We start from the raw sequence: 21,008 nt of genomic DNA, 5'->3' as shown, positions 1-21,008 counted from the left end.
GACCCCACACTGTAAATAATGGTAATGTTTTCTCTGCCCTATTTGTCAATGTCCTTACAATTTGGAGAACATTAGCTAGTTTAGCTGTTGACCAAATTCCCACATTGAATCTTTGCAATAAAAATTGTAGAAACTCAAGACATCTTGGCCTAAGAACAATATATCCTGTAGAGTCTAGTAATATTCCAACTTTATTTTTTCTAGATTTTCCATCTCTTCTCTAAGAAAAGCATGCTTGTATGTTCTTTTATATTTATGTGTATTGTGTATCTTAGCCATTTATCCATTCTAGGTTAGGTTATGGTGGGTTGTACTTTGTTTTGCATATGTGTAATTCAAATTCAACACGTGTCCATTCTAGGTCAAGTGATGGTCATATGTGAATGTGAATGTGATGGTCATATGTGAATGTGTTCTTTTTAAAAAAAGACACACATAACTATGTTCTTTAATAGTCACATGTGTTGCATAGATTGGCCACGTGTCCATTCTAGATCAGCTAATGGTCATATGTTGTTACATGTTCATATTGTTTCCTAGATTGGCCACTTGTCCCTTCTAGGTCAAGTGATGGTCTTATGTTGTTATTATGTGCATATGTGATTCCTAGATTGGCCATGTGTCCATTCTAGGTCACGTGATGGTCGTATATAAGGAACATCAAAACATGCTATAGTAAGAAGATAACGTTTCTACAAAAAATTTAGTTCATCAAAGCTTTGAGTCCCCTTAAAATAGGGTGCACTCTATAGAGCACTTTATTCAATACGGTTCACTGGATCTAGGTCATATATGAGTGTGCCCATTTTCAAAAAAATATGTGTATCCATACTAGATTAGAAGGATAGTATGATTTCTTGCTTGAACCAACGTATTTCGACACATGTTCAGTTTCTAAACCACATGTAATTGTTCTTTCTTAGTTTTTTTTCTTTTACTGTTACATGTGCTATCTAGATTGTCCACATATCCATTCTAGCTTAGGTGATTCTAATATGGTGATTCCTATGCGTACATGCTCTCTAGATTGACCACATGTCCATTCTAGCTTAGTTCTTGCTAAATTGTCTATCTCTCTTGATAAAAAAAAACATTACACTCTAGAATGGCCATTTGAGCATTCTTAGTAAAGAAACATGTTGTGTTTTGTAGATTGGTCATCTATCCATTCTTGGTAGGGCTAGTACTGTGGACATCAAGACATCAAAACACATGTGGTTTCCTAGGTTAGTAAAGAGTGGTCACTTGTCCATTCTAGGTCAAATGGTGTCATATGTGAATGCGTCTTTTCTATGAAAGACATGTGTACTTATGTTCTTTAATAGTCACATGTGTTGTCTAGATTGGCCACCTATCCATTCTAGGTTAGGTGATGGTCATATGTTGTTACATGTGTATTTGTGCCCCTAGATTGACCACATGTCCATTCTAGGTTCATTTTTTCTATATTTCCCATCTCTCTTTCCTAAGGAAAGCATGCTTGCATGTTCTTTTATATTCATTTATATTGTGTATCTTATCCATCTATTCATTCTAAGTTAGGTGATGGTGGAATGTACTTTGTTTTGCATATGTGCACTTCTGATTGGCCACTTTTCCATTCTAGGTCAAGTGGTGGTGATATGTGAATGTGTTCTTTTTAACAAAAGACACGCATAACAATGTTCTTTAATAGTCACATGTGTTGCTTAGATTGACCACGTGTCAATTCTAGGCTAGGTAATGATCATGTGTTGTTACATGTGAATATGTGTTGCCTAGATTGGCCACTTGTCCATTCTAGGTCAAGTGAGGGTCATATGTTGTTACGTGTATGTATGTGCACCTAAATTGACAACTTTCCCATTGGAGGCTCATTACAAGTGACCAATCTAAAGTTGATCATGGCACAATGGAACCATCACTCAAATACTTTCACATATAAAAAATAGAACATGAATTTGTTCAAAAAGAGAATTTTTTATTTGTCTTTTTTAGTCAACCTAAATATAGACATAAGATTTTTAAATGAATGAACAAAACTAAATTGAACCAAAAGGATACATTGAAGATATTTGAAGCTTTCAAGTCATCTTTATAATAGATATAACAAGTTCAAACTACAAAAGAAACAATGAAATGGATGTGTGGTTTCCAAGTTAATATATACTTGCTTCAAGTGATAAAAAATCTTTGACGGAAAAGTTGCCTTCACTCATCCTTTCCACCGTGTCGCTTTCGTGCTCAACTAGGTGATATACTTGATTGAACTGAAGTCCGGCCCATTGCTTGATGTCATCATGGAATGTCACAAATTCTAGAATCCCTGATTCTAGATTTCTTCTAATCCTCAATGTTTTCCACTATGGCTACAATTTCTTTCTTCTTTTCAAGACCAATCTCTGTTATATAGCCATCACTGAATAATTCCACTAGCTTGGATCCTTCTGTGCAATACTTCTTGGTAAATTGCTTGACAAGAATTTTCTTCTTAAATCTCAAGAAATCCTTATCCAATAGATGCTCATAGTTTGAAAATTGATATCAAGTAACCCTGCATCAAGTATGGTGGTAGATTCTCCTGGAGAAAGAGTTGTTGGGAGTCCACTAGATGCATCACTTTTTCTAATAAGGACCACAATAGAGAAGAACTATATGGACCCAGCATAAAACGCTTCTTTTTCATGATGTATGTGAGAGACTGGGAAGATAGACATGCCAATAACCACACAACCATACCTATATATAGGCCATTGGCCCTTTGGCTCTTAGCTATATATAGCCCCTGTACCGCATGTGTATCCATCAGCCCTTGGCCAGGGCCGTGCCCTCCTATAGTCCTACCCTTGGCATGACATTATTCCCCCCTTGGAGAAGCGTTTCGTCCGCAAAAACAAAAGTGATAGGATCTTCATAAGAACACTAATGTTTTCCAGAGTGGTATCCTTCATGGATCCAGCTGTTTGTTTGATCAAAACACGATACAGTAGGAGGTTCAATGAAATCAAGAATAACATCGTGATTTTACACATTGTTGTCCTTTTGGAACCATCTAGTGTGTAGTCTCCATTTAAAATGCACATGAGCATGCTTAAACGAGTTATCACAACAAGGATGTACCTGAAAGAGTATCGCTTTTCACTTTCCGTGAAAGTAAAGATACTAAACCTAATCGCAAACATGCTTTATCTGATGGTAAGCAAACTCCAAGTAGAGCAATAAATGCTTATAAATTGGATTGCTTGGTGCTAATGTACGCACTTTGCATATCCTTTAGCACAAGATTACACTTTGTAATTTGCCACTATCCCCTTGGATAACTAACAGTACTGAAGTGTATATCCCTCACAGTTGGTAAATGGGAATCACAATATTGTGTAAAATTGTTGAGGAATCAACAATGTCCGGAATAACCATCGTGATTAACTTGAAAAATCCACACACTCAAACCGAGTGATGACCTCTATTGGTGATTAGTAGACCCAAAAGTAGTCTCATAGAGATACTGCACATAGAGTGCAAAATACTTCATAAGTAACAACTTGATGAATACGCATGCTGTTCCAAATCAGCCTTTGCTAAACACTAGGGCCCATAACACCTAGTGTGCATGCATTTAGCAAAAAACTGATCCGAACCTATATATCCATGGTGATCATTGCCAATACTTATGGCAAATGTGATACGCCTAGCACACATTAAAGAGGAATGTAAATAGTTCTGAAAAGAAACTAAATACTTTCAGTTGCAATCTTTTGCAAGCCTTGCTGAAACGTCTGAACCATAATAGAAGGTGAAACAACGATCACTTTCAGGTACAAACAATGAAACTTTTTCATTAACAACTCATAGCCTTTCTATATGTAAAACAATCATCTGTAATGTTGTTTAGCAGCACTTGTACCTTAACAAGTCATTCTAAGTATCCGACAATTTTTTGCCACTGAAATTGCTCCTGATACGTCGTGGTGAAAATGGTCTAGAAAACAGATGAGACCAGCAACAAGGGACATTGTCGCAACACATAATTGAAATAGCGGCACCAGTGCCTTGCAATGCATATGCCTTTGTGCAGTTAACAGGGCATCACCGTCGAGAGCTATGGTCTTAATAGTGGAGTCCTACGGGGCTTGCCTACGGCTTAACCACTATTGAGCTATTAGAAGCTTGACAGGAGCCGGTGTTGTTTTGGTGTCGAAAGACCCTCTCTTCTATTCCTTGCAATTAATGGTATTCGAGCCGCGGGTACAGTAGCTTGAGTGCTTTTTCTAAAGGGGTAAAGAGGAGTAGCAACTAGGGCTTGAAGTGCCAAAGTACACCTAAAAAGTTTACACCTAAAAGTTGTTAGAATGGCTGACAATAGTAAAGAGAGTGAAATTAATGTTGATAACTTTGATTTTGCTCATGAGCAAGATACTAATGATGCTTCAATGCTTGTTAACTATCTTGTTTCTAGGCTTCAACAAGCCATGGGCAATCCATCTCTCCAAAGTGAAGTGCAACGGCAGCTCCGTGCTCACGGGATTCTCCAAGATCATCAACATGACAAGAGAACACCTAGGAAGCCTCCTTGTGAGACTACCAAAAGAGGTCTCTCTCCGATTTGGGAAGAAGAAGAGAATCCATATGAAGGGCTCAAGAATTTACTTCTTGATGATGCATCTCCTTCCCAAAGGAGAACTCAAGAGCCTCCACCGAAGGAACGAGAAAGAAGCGAGTCTCCCTCCACCTCGGCGGAGATGGCTCCACGAAGACGGCGGGCTAAACACTCTCCATCACCACCAAAGCGGAGAAGACCATCACACTCTTGTCCACGCCATAATTCAAAGAGGGATGATAAAAAGCAAGAGAAGAAAAAGGCGAGAAAGAGGACACCCTCTTCTCCATCTTCTTCGTCCTCTTCCTCTTATGAAAGCTATGGTGAAGACGACAAAGATCAAGACAAGAAAAAGGCGAGAAAGAGGTCACCCTATTCTCCACCTTCTTCAAATTCTTCACCTTCTGAAGAAAGTGATGGTGCAACCTTTGAACCATCAAAAAGAAGAGGCCATAGGAAATCCTATGCCGCATGGAAGAGGTCGTCCAAGTTGAAGAAATTCAAAGAGGGAGGGAAGAGCATCTCTTTCCTTACCTATGATGGTACCTTTGGTGCTACGGACAAAGTCTTGGCCTTTATCCAACAATTCGATGCGGCGTTTGGAGATGAGGGCTTCACGGAGTCCTCTAAGCTACGCCATGTAGCTATGCACTTTCAAAAGTCCACCAGACAATGGTGGTCTAGCCTACGAGCCAACGGTGAAGCTCCACGAACATGGAAAGCTTTAAGAGCTTCCATTATGAAGCAGTTTTTGGCCACCGATGCCAAAGACAAAGTACTCACCGAATGGCGAATCTTAAAGCTCTCTCCCAATGAATCTATCCACAAATATGTAGACAAGTTTTGGGACCTACAACTCAAAACCATTGTCTTCAAAAAGTTGGATTTTGGAGAGCAAAAGCAACAATTTTGTGCAGGCTTAACCGAAGAAATGACAGAGTATGTCAACTCCCAAAGACCACGTACCATATCGGCGGTAATACACCACACTATGGTCGCCTCTCGAATCAATTTCCAAACGGGGGCAAAAAGAAATAATAAGCCCCCGGAAAACAAGGGTTCCAATGAGCCTAAGGGGAAGGACAATGTCCAAAAGTCTCCTAAGGGCAACTCCAACAAAGCTAAAGAGAAGGGAGTTTACAAAGGTAAGAATAAACTCTCTCTTGAAGAGCTTGAGAGTTATCGTAAGGATAACCGGTGTTTCAAGTGCGGCGAACAAGGACATGCGTACCGCGCTTCTCCAAAAGAACAACCGCCAAGATCCTCCTAGAGCTTCCTTGGTTGAAATCCAAGAGGAGAAGACTCACCAAACTCACCACAAAGGATCTCCTCTATGCCATGCTTGGGGAAAGGTAAGAGAACATGATGCTTTTATTCTCTTTGACCCTGGTTCTACTCACAATTTTATATCTATAGAGTTGGCCACCAAGCTATGAATACAATCCTACGAGATGGGAGATGTGCTACCCGCAGACAGTGCCTTCAAGGGGCAAGAAGCTTCAGTCACTCCCTTAATCGGGAAATTGAGGCTTCATGTCCAAGGCTATGTGGACAAAGAGGACTTCTTTATCTCTCCTCTCAAGCATGAGGATGTAATCCTAGGGGCACCATGGTTTGACCGCCTGGCTGCCGATGTTAAATTTCCTGAAAGGACAATCTCCTTTAAGTTCAGGGAAAAAGACATGTATATAGATGCTAAGGAAATGGGTAACACAATCCCCATTGTACATACACCATCTTTCGACAAGTCAATAAAGAGCTCTATTTCCATGTACATGATTTTTGCTAAAGACTCTCAAAATGAACCTAATGCTTTAGCAAAAGAAAATAAAAGCAACCAACAGGAATTAGAGTTATCCAATTTTCTCAAGGGGTTTCAAGATGTTTTTATTGACGACATCCCTTGTGAGCTACCTCCTAAACGAGGTAATGATGACCATGCAATTGAACTTCTTCCAGGAAGTTCACCGCCTAATAAACCTCCTTATAGAGTTTCTCAAGCTCAACAAGAGGAGATTATGCGGCAAGTGCATGAGTTAGTTGAGAAGGGTATGGTTAGGCCAAGCTCATCTCCATTTTGCTCACATGTGCTATTAGTGCAAAAGAAAGATGGCACATATCGTATGTGTGTCGACTATAGAGCACTAAATAGGATCACTATCGAGAATAGGTTTCCCGTTCCACGGGTAGAAGACCTATTTGATAAGCTACAAGGATTGACCTACTTCAGTAGGGTTGACCTAAAAAGTGGCTATCATCAAATAAGGATAGTTGATCGAGACATTGTAAAGACCGCATTTTGTACTACATTTGGTCTTTACGAATACATTGTCATGCCTTTTGGCTTTACCAATGCACCAGCCACATTCAACCGCTTGATGGAGAAGCTGTTCAGGCCTCATCGAACCTTCACTCGAGTGTTCTTTGATGATATTATCATCTACTCTAATTCATTGGAGGAACACAAGCAACACCTCCAAGTAATATTTCAAGTTTTAAGAGAGAATAAACTTTATGTTAATCGAAAGAAAAGTGAATTTTTCTTGCAAGAGATTCAGTATTTAGGTCACATTATCTCTCAAGATGGCATCCAAATGGATCCATCCAAGTTAGAGGTAATAAAAGGATGGCCTAAACCAAGGAATCTTCATGAACTAAGAAGCTTCATAGGTATGTGTGCATACTATAGACGCTTCATAGAAAAGTTCTCATAAATTGCGGGACCATTACATGACCTAACAAAGAAAAGCGTTAGGTATACACGGTCTGCTAAGGAGAACAATGCTTTCCAAAAGCTTAAAGAAAAGCTTATCTCTCAACCTGTGCTTACACTACCGGATCTCTCAAAACCATTTGAGGTCCAATGCGATGCTTGTGGTGATTGCCTTGGAGCTGTTTTGCTCCAAGAAGGGCACGCCATAGGCTATGAGAGTCGAAGGCTCGACCCTGTTGAGCAAGCTCTATGCATATACGAAAAGGAACTCCTTGCAGTTCTACATGACTTAGACTCATGGAAGCACTATTTATTGGGGACTCCTTTCATTCTGCGAACGGATCACCAAAGTCTTAAGTACTTCATGACGCAGACCAAGCTCTCCGACAAACAAATGAGGTGGGCAAATTTCCTTTCGCAATTTCATTTTCATATTGCTCACATTGCTGGCAAGCATAATCAAGTAGCTGATGCACTCTCAAGATGGCCGAGAGTGAATGCGGTTTCCATAGCAACTCACAATGATCTATCTTCAATGATAGATGAGTATGCTATTGATCCCGATTTTAGAGATGTGATTTCAGCCCTTGCATTAGGGAAGAAAGAAGAACCATTTACTTTACAAGATGGTTATCTTCTCTATGGCAATAGACTATGCGTTACTAACTCACTACGTGAGAAAGTAATGTATGAATCTCATGCTCCACCTTATGCGGGGCATAGAGGGATTCAGTCTACCTTAAAGGGAATTGCAACATATTTCTATTGGCCTACCATGAAAGTGAAGATACAAGAGTATGTTTCCAAATGTGTGGTATGCCAAAAGACAAAATTTGATAGAGGGAAGCAACTTGGATTGCTTCAACCCTTGCCAATCCCTAATTCACCATGGGAGAGCATATCCATGGATTTTATCTTTGGATTGCCTAAGTCTATCCATGGGAATACGGGAATACGGACGATAGTAGATAGATTTAGTAAACAAGCTCATTTTATACCTGTCAAAAAGACTATCAAAGCCCATCAAATGGCAACCCTATTTATTTCACAAATTTTCAAGTACCATGGCTTGCCCATGTCCATAGTGTCGGATAGAGATCCTAGAATGACCAGTAATTTCTGGAAGGGTCTCTTTGAGAATTTAGGAACAAGGCTAAACTTCTCTTCGGCCTATCATCCACAAACTGATGGCCAAAGTGAAATAGCTAACCTAACCATTCTCGATCTACTAAAAGCCTATGTAACGGAAGTAGATCAAAGATCCCAATGGGAGAAGTACTTACCCTTAGTGGAGTATGCTTACAATAACACTGTACACACTTCCACGGGAAAAGCACCTTTCGAGGTAATTGAGGGAAGATCAAAAAGTCCCTTGCTACTTAAGGTACATGGGAAGATCTTCGTTGCAGATGAGTATAGCCGAGACCTACAAGAATCTTTCCAAAAGATTAAGGATGCTATCTCTATCTCACAGCAAAGGAAAAAGGCTGCTGCTGACAAGCACAGAAGAGCCCAAGCCTTTAAAGAAAACGATTGGGTCTTGTTAAAGTTTCCCAAGGCTCGATTAAGGCACACAACTTGCAAGAATCCTACGGGTCACCAAAAGTACTATGCTAAACTAGCAAAAAGGTACTATGGTCCCTTTCAGATTCTTAAGCCAATCAATGAGTTGGCCTATCAACTCAAGTTGCCCAATCATTGGCTCATACACAATGCTTTTCATGTGAGCCTATTAAAGCCTTACAAAGGAGAGCCACCTCAAGAACCAACTATTGAAGACCCACCGGAGATCGAGGACCAAGAAGAGGTGTTGCAGCCCGAGTCCATTCTCTGACATGAAGACAAGGTACTAAGAGGCGGTAAGACTATCCGACGATATCTTATTAAGTTTAAGAATTATCCTTTTGAAGATGCTAGATGGATGCAAGGCATACAATTAAAGGATAACCTAAACCTTTTCAATGCTTACAATGCTTCCCAAGAGTAAGCAAATGTACAAAATGTTAAAAATGAACAAATTTTTTTTCTTATAAGACTCTCCTTTTCTTTATTTGTGCACAAAAATGAAGTAGTATGCATGCTTAGATCAAGTTTGCGGAGACGACGTCTCCCAAACACCAAGTAGAGCTTGTCACTCTACTATGGAAGACTGATCGGACTAATGTGCAGACATGCTTGCGGCAGCCTCAGGCTCTCAAGCGCCAAATAGACTAGTCATCCATTGTGGAATGATGTCGTAGGGTAACATAGGGATCCTATACCCGCTAAGAAAAGGACTCATGAACATGTTTTATCTTCTCTACACCATAGTCGAGGACGACTATGATTTCAAGAGAGAGGTAATGTCATAATAATCAATATCTAATTCTCCTAAATGATTTTCTCATATTAAACTGATCATTTAATGTGGGGAAGGCCAGGGGAGAAGAACCTAGAATATTGGTTAAGCTAGAAGACCGGCCACAGTAGGGATCCAAAGGAGGGAAAATAGGGATCCAAAGGGGGGCCCATCTGCAAAAGAGCCATGTGCAACAATGGGCTAAAAAGACCCTAAGGTTCAGCCCATTAAGACTTCCAAAATGCTAAGGTTCCAAAATTCAAAGGTTGTGTCCAAAGGTCAACCCTAGGGAAAATTGGATGCTTTGTGTGTGCCCTAAAAGTCTTTGCACATCCCTACATGGGAGGGGGCGAGCCCTAAAGGTAGGGGATGAGAGAGAAAGCCACACACACACACACACACACACACAGGCTCCCTTTACACAAAGGGAATGAGGGACACATGTCAACTCCCTAGGCCAGATGCCCACAAGGTGTGCCCAATTTCTATTGGATGACCCTTGAAGTGGACCAATGAGAATTAAGCTAGAGTAAATCTAGTTTAATTAATTTAAAAACATTTAATAAAAGAAACCAATGAGAATTAAGTCTCCTAGAAGACTATTGGGCAGTCTCCCAAGGGGTCCAATGAGCATTCAGGAGCCCCATGGCTTGCCTGATTCCTATTGGCCAGGAGACAAAGGGGTCCAATGAGAGTTTAGTTTAATTATTTAATTACAGAAAGCTCTCACAAAAGGGGAAAGGGGGACACATGTCAGAAGGCTATCACTTATGCTGCTTAATTGTAATTGGCTTGACTTGGGGAGGGCCAATGAGGCTTCAGCAAGAGCAATTAGCAAGAGGGCTCGCCCAAGAGAGAGAGGAGGGCTGATTTTTGCAAGGCATTATCACACACACACACTCACACAAGCTCATGTGTGAAGAAAGAGAAGACTATCTCTTCCCAAGCTTTAATGGAGAACTCATCACCTACTCCAAGCTTGTGAGATAGAAGCCTACATCAACACTCTCTTGGCATGTGGATGCAAATCCAACCAAGAGCCAAGCTTCAATGCATGCTCATCTCCTCTACCAAGCTAATTACTAAGCTAAGCTATGCTACATATGAGTGATTATGTGAGGAGATGTACATCTTTCTCGTAAGATACTCCTTCTTCCTCTCAATCTACTCTCATACCCTGCTATCTCTCACCATCTTCGAAGGTGTGTGAGGTCTTGGGTCTGAGAACGGGGATAATTCAAGTTGTGTTTGTTAAGTGTTTTGCTTAGTGCATGAAGTTTCCATCTTCATTGCACTAGCTAGTTTTGAAGGAACACAAAGAATTGTATTGTACAATGTCTCTCTTGATGGGAGAAACCATAATACAAAGCCTTTTGGAGGGGGTACCGGCTCCATGAAAATCCGGTCCACAATTGTTGTCAATAGCTTAATTTCTCTCTCTTTTGAAAGTATTGTCGATGGTATCTAACTAGGTGTTATGCTTTTTGTTGCTCTCTCCACCCAAGCACTCTTGTAATTCTCATTAGGAATCTATTCTAATGAAATGCCCACTATGTTCATGCTAATTTCCACTACACATAAGTTATTTGGCCATTAAATGTTACATTGGTATCAGAGCTCAAGGTTTCTCTTTTCTTGCTCAAGAAGAGAGGTCCTCAAGCTAGCTACAAATGGTTGGTATTGTTAATTGCCTGTGAGTAAGTAGAATAGGGATTTTTCAGCCTTGCAGTGCGCCTGCCTTCGTGCAGTTAACGGGGCATCACCGTCGAGAGCTATGGTCTTAATAATGGAGTCCTACGGGGCTTGCCTACGGCTTAACCACTATTGAGCTATTAGAAGCTTGACAGGAGCCGGTGTTGTTTTGGTGTCGAAAGACCCTCTCTTCTATTCCTTGCAATTAATGGTATTCGAGCCACGGGTACAGTAGCTTCAGTGCTTTTTCTAAAGGGGTAAAGAGGAGTAGCAACTAGGGCTTGAAGTTCCAAAGTACACCTAAAAAGTTTACACCTAAAAGTTGTTATAATGGCTGACAATAGTAAAGAGAGTGAAATTAATGTTGATAACTTTGATTTTGCTCATGAGCAAGCTACTAATGATGCTTCAATGCTTGTTAACTATCTTGTTTCTAGGCTTCAACAAGCCATGGGCAATCCATCTCTCCAAAGTAAAGTGCAACGGCAGCTCCGTGCTCACGGGATTCTCCAAGCTCATCACCATGACGAGATAACACCTAGGAAGCCTCCTTGTGAGACTACCAAAAGAGGTCTCTCTCCGATTTGGGAAGAAGAAGAGAATCCATATGAAGGGCTCAAGAATTTACTTCTTGATGATGCATCTCCTTCCCAAAGGAGAACTCAAGAGCCTCCACCGAAGGAACGAGAAAGAAGCGAGTCTCCCTCCACCTCGGCGGAGATGGCTCCACGAAGACGGCGGGCTAAACGCTCTCCATCACCACCAAAGTGGAGAAGACCATCACACTCTTGTCCACGCCATAATTCAAAGAGGGATGATAAAAAGCAAGAGAAGAAAAAGGCGAGAAAGAGGACACCCTCTTCTCCATCTTCTTCGTCCTCTTCCTCTTATGAAAGCTATGGTGAAGACGACAAAGATCAAGACAAGAAAAAGGCGAGAAAGAGGTCACCCTATTCTCCACCTTCTTCAAATTCTTCACCTTCTGAAGAAAGTGATGGTGCAACCTTTGAACCATCAAAAAGAAGAGGCCATAGGAAATCCTATGCCGCATGGAAGAGGTCGTCCAAGTTGAAGAAATTCAAAGAGGGAGGGAAGAGCATCTCTTTCCTTACCTATGATGGTACCTTTGGTGCTACGGACAAAGTCTTGGCCTTTATCCAACAATTCGATGTGGCGTTTGGAGATGAGGGCTTCACGGAGTCCTCTAAGCTACGCCATGTAGCTATGCACTTTCAAAAGTCCACCAGACAATGGTGGTCTATCCTACGAGCCAACGGTGAAGCTCCACGAACATGGAAAGCTTTAAGAGCTTCCATTATGAAGCAGTTTTTGGCCACCGATGCCAAAGACAAAGTACTCACCGAATGGCGAAGCTTAAAGCTCTCTCCCAATGACTCTATCCACAAATATGTAGACAAGTTTTGGGACCTACAACTCAAAGCCACTGTCTTCAAAAAGTTGGATTTTGGAGAGCACAAGCAACAAATTTTGCGGGCTTAACCAAAGAAATGGCAGAGTATGTCAACTCCCAAAGACCACGTACCATATCGGCGGTAATACACCACACTATGGTCGCCTCTCGAATCAATTTCCAAACGGGGGCAAAAAGAAATAATAAGCCCCCGGAAAACAAGGGTTCCAATGAGCCTAAGGGGAAGGACAATGTCCAAAAGTCTCCTAAGGGCAACTCCAACAAAGCTAAAGAGAAGGGAGTTTACAAAGGTAAGAATAAACTCTCTCCTGAAGAGCTTGAGCGTTATCATAAGGATAACCGGTGTTTCAAGTGCGGCGAACAAGGGCATGTGTACCGCGCCTGTCCCCAAAAGAACAACCGCCAAGATCCTCCTAGAGCTTCCTTGGTTGAAATCCAAGAGGAGAAGACTCACCAAACTCACCACAAAGGATCTGCTCTATGCCATGCTTGGGGAAAGGTAAGAGAACATGATGCTTTTATTCTCTTTGACCGTGGTTCTACTCACAATTTTATATCTATAGAGTTGGCCACCAAGCTAGGAATACAACCCTACGAGATGGGAGATGTGCTACCCGCAGACAGTGCCTTCAAGGGGCAAGAAGCTTCAGTCACTCCCTTAATCGGGAAATTGAGGCTTCATGTCCAAGGCAAAGTGGACAAAGAGGACTTCTTTATCTCTCCTCTCAAGCATGAGGATGTAATCCTAGGGGCACCATGGTTTGACCGCCTGGCTGCCGATGTTAAATTTCCTGAAAGGACAATCTCCTTTAAGTTCAGGGAAAAAGACATGTATATAGATGCTAAGGAAATGGGTAACACCATCCCCATTGTACATACACCAGCTTTCGACAAGTCAATAAAGAGCTCTATTTCCGTGTACATGATTTTTGCTAAAGACTCTCAAAATGAACCTAATGCTTTAGCAAAAGAAAATAAAAGCAACCAAAAGGAATTAGAGTTATCCAATTTTCTCAAGGGGTTTCAAGATGTTTTTTTTGACGACATCCCTTGTGAGCTACCTCCTAAACGAGGTAATGATGACCATGCAATTGAACTTCTTCCAGGAAGTTTACCGCCTAATAAACCTCCTTATAGAGTTTCTCAAGCTCAACAAGAGGAGATTATGCGGCAAGTGCATGAGTTAGTTGAGAAGGGTATGGTTAGGCCAAGCTCATCTCCATTTTGCTCACATGTGCTATTAGTGCAAAAGAAAGACGGCACATATCGTATGTGTGTCGACTATAGAGCACTAAATAGGATCACTATCGAGAATAGGTTTCCCGTTCCACGGGTAGAAGACCTATTTGATAAGCTACAAGGATCGACCTACTTCAGCAGGGTTGACCTAAAAAGTGGCTATCATCAAATAAGGATAGTTGATCGAGACATTGTAAAGACCGCATTTCGTACTACATTTGGTCTTTACGAATACATTGTCATGCCTTTTGGCTTTACCAATGCACCAGCCACATTCAACCGCTTGATGGAGAAGCTGTTCAGGCCTCATCGAACCTTCACTCGAGTGTTCTTTGATGATATTATCATCTACTCTAATTCATTGGAGGAACACAAGCAACACCTCCAAGTAATATTTCAAGTTTTAAGAGAGAATAAACTTTATGTTAATCGAAAGAAAAGTGAATTTTTCTTGCAAGAGATTCAGTATTTAGGTCACATTATCTCTCAAGATGGCATCCAAATGGATCCATCCAAGTTAGAGGTAATAAAAGGATGGCCTAAACCAAGGAATCTTCATGAACTAAGAAGCTTCATAGGTATGTGTGCATACTATAGACGCTTCATAGAAAAGTTCTCACAAATTGTGGGACCATTACATGACCTAACAAAGAAAATCGTTAGGTATACACGGTCTGCTAAGGAGAACAATGCTTTCCAAAAGCTTAAAGAAAAGCTTATCTCTCAACTTGTGCTTACACTACTGGATCTCTCAAAACCATTTGAGGTCCAATGCGATGCTTGTGGTGATTGCCTTGGAGCTGTTTTGCTCCAAGAAGGGCACGCCATAGGCTATGAGAGTCGAAGGCTCGACCCTGTTGAGCAAGCTCTATGCATATACGAAAAGGAACTCCTTGCAGTTCTACATGACTTAGACTCATGGAAGCACTATTTATTGGGGACTCCTTTCATTCTACGAACGGATCACCAAAGTCTTAAGTACTTCATGACGCAGACCAAGCTCTCCGACAAACAAATGAGGTGGGCAAATTTCCTTTCGCAATTTCATTTTCATATTGCTCACATTGCTGGCAAGCATAATCAAGTAGCTGATGCACTCTCAAGATGGCCGAGAGTGAATGCGGTTTCCATAGCAACTCACAATGATCTATCTTCAATGATAGATGAGTATGCTATTGATCCTGATTTTAGAGATGTGATTTCAGCCCTTGCATTAGGGAAGAAAGAAGAACCATTTACTTTACAAGATGGTTATCTTCTCTATGGCAATAGACTATGCGTTACTAACTCACTACGTGAGAAAGTAATGTATGAATCTCATGCTCCACCTTATGCGGGGCATAGAGGGATTCAGTCTACCTTAAAGGGAATTGCAACATATTTCTATTGGCCTACCATGAAAGTGAAGATACAAGAGTATGTTTCCAAATGTGTGGTATGCCAAAAGACAAAATTTGATAGAGGGAAGCAACTTGGATTGCTTCAACCCTTGCCAATCCCTAATTCACCATGGGAGAGCATATCCATGGATTTTATCTTTGGATTGCCCCACAAACTGATGGCCAAAGTGAAATAGCTAACCTAACCATTCTCGATCTACTAAAAGCCTATGTAACGGAAGTAGATCAAAGATCCCAATGGGAGAAGTACTTACCCTTAGTGGAGTATGCTTACAATAACACTGTACACACTTCCACGGGAAAAGCACCTTTCGAGGTAATTGAGGGAAGATCAAAAAGTCCCTTGCTACTTAAGGTACATGGGAAGATCTTCGTTGCAGATGAGTATAGCCGAGACCTACAAGAATCTTTCCAAAAGATTAAGGATGCTATCTCTATCTCACAGCAAAGGAAAAAGGCTGCTGCTGACATGCACAGAAGAGCCCAAGCCTTTAAAGAAAACGATTGGGTCTTGTTAAAGTTTCCCAAGGCTCGATTAAGGCACACAACTTGCAAGAATCCTACGGGTCACCAAAAGTACTATGCTAAACTAGCAAAAAGGTACTATGGTCCCTTTCAGATTCTTAAGCCAATCAATGAGTTGGCCTATCAACTCAAGTTGCCCAATCATTGGCTCATACACAATGCTTTTCATGTGAGCCTATTAAAGCCTTACAAAGGAGAGCCACCTCAAGAACCAACTATTGAAGACCCACCGGAGATCGAGGACCAAGAAGAGGTGTTGCAGCCCGAGTCCATTCTCTGACATGAAGACAAGGTACTAAGAGGCGGTAAGACTATCCGACGATATCTTATTAAGTTTAAGAATTATCCTTTTGAAGATGCTAGATGGATGCAAGGCATACAATTAAAGGATAACCTAAACCTTTTCAATGCTTACAATGCTTCCCAAGAGTAAGCAAATGTACAAAATGTTAAAAATGAACAAATTTTTTTTCTTATAAGACTCTCTTTTTCTTTATTTGTGCACAAAAATGAAGTAGTATGCATGCTTAGATCAAGTTTGCGGAGACGACGTCTCCCAAACACCAAGTAGAGCTTGTCACTCTACTATGGAAGACTGATCGGACTAATGTGCAGACATGCTTGCGGCAGCCTCAGGCTCTCAAGCGCCAAATAGACTAGTCATCCATTGTGGAATGATGTCGTAGGGTAACATAGGGATCCTCTACCCGCTAAGAAAAGGACTCATGAACATGTTTTATCTTCTCTACACCATAGTCGAGGACGACTATGATTTCAAGAGAGAGGTAATGTCATAATAATCAATATCTAATTCTCCTAAATGATTTTCTCATATTAAACTGATCATTTAATGTGGGGAAGGCCAGGGGAGAAGAAGCTAGAATATTGGTTAAGCTAGAAGACCGGCCACAGTAGGGATCCAAAGGAGGGAAAATAGGGATCCAAAGGGGGGCCCATCTGCAAAAGAGCCATGTGCAACAATGGGCTAAAAAGACCCTAAGGTTCAGCCCATTAAGACTTCCAAAATGCTAAGGTTCCAAAATTCAAAGGTTGTGTCCAAAGGTCAACCCTAGGGAAAATTGGATGCTTTGTGTGTGCCCTAAAAGTCTTTGCACATCCCTACATGGGAGGGGGCGAGCCCTAAAGGTAGGGGATGAGAGAGAAAGCCACACACACACACACACACACACACAGGCTCCCTTTACACAAAGGGAATGAGGGACACATGTCAACTCCCTAGGCCAGATGCCCACAAGGTGTGCCCAATTTCTATTGGATGACCCTTGAAGTGGACCAATGAGAATTAAGCTAGAGTAAATCTAGTTTAATTAATTTAAAAACATTTAATAAAAGAAACCAATGAGAATTAAGTCTCCTAGAAGACTATTGGGCAGTCTCCCAAGGGGTCCAATGAGCATTCAGGAGCCCCATGGCTTGCCTGATTCCTATTGGCCAGGAGACAAAGGGGTACAATGAGAGTTTAGTTTAATTATTTAATTACATAAAGCTCTCACAAAAGGGGAAAGGGGGACACATGTCAGAAGCCTATCACTTATGTTGCTTAATTGTAATTGGCTTGACTTGGGGAGGGCCAATGAGGCTTCAGCAAGAGCAATTAGCAAGAGGGCTCGCCCAAGGGAGAGAGGAGGGCTGATTTTTGCAAGGCATTATCACACACACACACTCACACAAGCTCATGTGTGAAGAAAGAGAAGACTATCTCTTCCCAAGCTTTAATGGAGAACTCATCACCTACTCCAAGCTTGTGAGATAGAAGCCTACATCAACACTCTCTTGGCATGTGGATGCAAATCCAACCAAGAGCCAAGCTTCAATGCATGCTCATCTCCTCTACCAAGCTAATTACTAAGCTAAGCTATGCTACATATGAGTGATTATGTGAGGATATGTACATCTTTCTCGTAAGATACTCCTTCTTCCTCTCAATCTACTCTCATACCCTGCTATCTCTCACCATCTTCGAAGGTGTGTAAGGTCTTGGGTCTGAGAACGGGGATAATTCAAGTTGTGTTTGTTAAGTGTTTTGCTTAGTGCATGAAGTTTCCATCTTCATTGCACTAGCTAGTTTTGAAGGAACACAAAGAATTGTATTGTACAATGTCTCTCTTGATGGGAGAAACCATAATACAAAGCCTTTTGGAGGGGGGACCGGCTCCATGAAAATCCGGTCCTCAACTGTTGTCAATAGCTTAATTTCTCTCTCTTTTGAAAGTATTGTCGATGCTATCTAACTAGGTGTTATTCCCTTTGGTGCTCTCTCCACCCAAGCACTCTTGCAATTCTCATTAGGAATCTATTCTAATGAAATGCCCACTATGTTCATGCTAATTTCTGCTACACATAAGTGATTAGGCCATTAAATGTTACAGTCTCAACCATGTGAACCCTTGGTATGCGTGCCTTGCACGATGACATTGGCATGGATACATCACAGTGCACTGTTGCGTAAATTATGAGCTTATATCCACAGAGTGCCAAATATGGGTGCCATTATCATTGATCCAAAGTCAATCGATAATACTATGGCACATAGAGAAGACATGCTTCACACGAAGACAGTCAAAGCACTTTGCTTTATACAGTTGCTTCGTATGGAGGCTGCCCAAGCACTTTGCTTGGCACATCCGAGAGGTCTTTTCCAGAACCAAAAGTAAAACAGAAACAAAAACAAACATAACTTGAAAAGTGACTAATCTTGTCACCTCCTTGTAGCCAGGTTTTTGGTAATTCGGTCAAAACCGGCACATAGTCATATGTACCACCTAAGTGAGCTAGCGGATGTATCATATACATGCCCTTCTGATGTAAAAAAAATGTAGACATCTCAGCAGTTTTCCCAAGTTCGTATGCTCCTAGCATATTCCAACCATGGAAGTCTTGTCTTTGCATGATACTTCTAAGTACACCCATTTTGGATGCTACCATTCATACTCTTGCTCATAGACAAATGTCATAGCAAAAGAAAGTCGACCTTGTCGAGCAATTACAAATAATCGACCTTGTCAAATTGTACAATGTATTGAAAAGAAAAAAATAAAAATAAAAATGTCTTGCAAAGTATGTACCTAGTACCTACTTGGCTTGATCACGTAGACAAAGCCGTGCTCCAATGATGTCTAGAAAACAAGCCCTAGCAATTTGCGTGATAGCTTCTTGAAATGGTCGTTAATGGTCGGTCCTGTCGATCACTTGTTGCCTCCTTCATCAAGATTAGCAACAGACCGTGCCGATCTCCATGAGATTCTCGAGCACTACCATGCCCTAACCTTTGATAGGAATGGAGAGAAGCCTTGCTGTGAAATGAGACCATTTCTCACCCAAGCCTTGCTTGATGGGGAGTGGTTGTTGTATATTGTGTGAAAAAAAATAAAATACCATGATTTTGAGAATGCTCACAAGCATTGCTTGCACGGCAACATACATACCTCAGTAAGTGCTCATGCCGTCTAGTCTTACCATTGTACTAATCGAAGGAAGAAGAAAACCGAAAAAACCATGATGTCAGATGTTGTCGCCCTTTGCTTGATCCTTGGTATTGTTGTTGTTTGTGGCCCTACTTTGGCCGATCTTAATTCTTACTGAGGCTCTTTGCTTGATTTCAAATTTTCCGCTCCCCATTGGACATGCCTTGCATGATTTGTGTGTTGGAGTTGCCATGGTTCTTGAACCGGCTTATCCTCGGCAGGCCATATCCTTGTTATTAACATCTCACATGCCACATGATCATGCATATCCATGATCATTCATGCAAATACATCTCTCCAAATATGCACTTTGTAGTCCTTCTCCATCCGTAGTCATGCACCGGCCAAGGAATGCTGACTATCGGGTGTGTGCCCCGGATGGACATGCAATCAGAATTTCTACATTTTGTCTTATTACCCTGCTTCAAAATTCGACATGCAATCATATGGCTTCCCCGTTGCTCGTCGGCATGGGAACAGTCTCCTAAACTGGGGGGTGCCCAAATAGGGCGCCCCTTTTTAATTATGTGAACTCAAGGTCAGCCATGACGGATTTCTGCCGTTTGCGCGAAGGAGCAGGGGAGCAACATAGTCGACCACGGTGCTCGGATGGGTCACCGAAGAAACATATTTTTCTAGGTTTTTTGATGCGCACCCATCGAACCTAGCCTCCACCAATTCTGTGCACATCAACCTCGCATCCTTCCCCCTCCAAGGGTTGTATCCCGCGGTGTTCTCCGGCCATTATTCCTCCCGGCCCTGCAAGGATAGTTGCCCACGCTATGTGTCGGGTTATTGAGCCCGCCCCATGAAACTCCCCATATAAGGGGTTACTCCTGCGACTCTGCCCTTGGCTAGCCCTTTCATGCACACCCTCATGGAAACGAGAGAGAGAGAGAGAGAGAGAGAGAGAGAGAGAGAGAGAGAGAGAGAGAGAGAGAGAGAGAGAGAGAGAGAGCGAGAGAGAGAGAGAGAGAGAGAGAGAGAGAGAGAGAGAGAGAGAGAGAGAGAGAGAGAGAGCATGCAAAGCTATGCGTGACCGCATACCCTTCTCCTTCCCTCCTCCATAGATTCTCCCTTCCCCCTGAGCTCTGATACCAGTGTGAGAGACTGGGAAGATAGACATGCCAATAATCACCCAACCATACCTATATATAGGCCCTTGGCCCTCTAGCCCTTAGCTATATATAGCCCCTGTACCGCATGTGTATCCATCGGCCCTTGGACAGGGCCGTGCCCTCCTATAGTCCTACCCTTGGCATGACAATGTAGAACTCCAACACTTTGTTGTCGCATTATGTCCTTCATATTATTCAAAGTGTTCTGCAATTGCACAAAATTTGTCATGTTTAAGAAAGAAAGAAGCACATAGTGTGCTTCTTCTGAACCTCCACTGATGGACATCATCCCATTCAAGAGATCTTTGTATCGATCCTCATGCCAATGTGTGTTGCTCTTAAAGGCCTCTGATCTGTCCAATACACAAATTCCTATGGGCACTGGGTTGCGAAGGTGACGCTTCAAGTATGAAGAACCTTCAATATGAAGGTTTACCACATAAATCCTCCAAGGAACATCTTTTGCTTTTACTGCTCCTTGTGTAGATTG

The 21,008-nt window shown here is 41.7% G+C and overlaps 1 pseudogene; it reads right to left on the bottom strand.

Annotated features, from left to right (window-relative positions):
• Positions 1 to 2,138: 2,138 nt before the first annotated feature.
• Positions 2,139 to 20,747, bottom strand: LOC147448919 (uncharacterized; annotated as a pseudogene).
• Between the last annotated feature and the right edge of the window lie 261 nt (positions 20,748 to 21,008).

This window comes from Adiantum capillus-veneris, chromosome 10 (genome assembly GCF_014529385.1).
Source record: "Adiantum capillus-veneris isolate H3 chromosome 10, ASM1452938v2, whole genome shotgun sequence".
In the NCBI taxonomy this organism is placed as follows: Eukaryota; Viridiplantae; Streptophyta; class Polypodiopsida; order Polypodiales; family Pteridaceae; genus Adiantum; species Adiantum capillus-veneris.
This window is presented reverse-complemented; position numbering and strand designations above follow the sequence as displayed.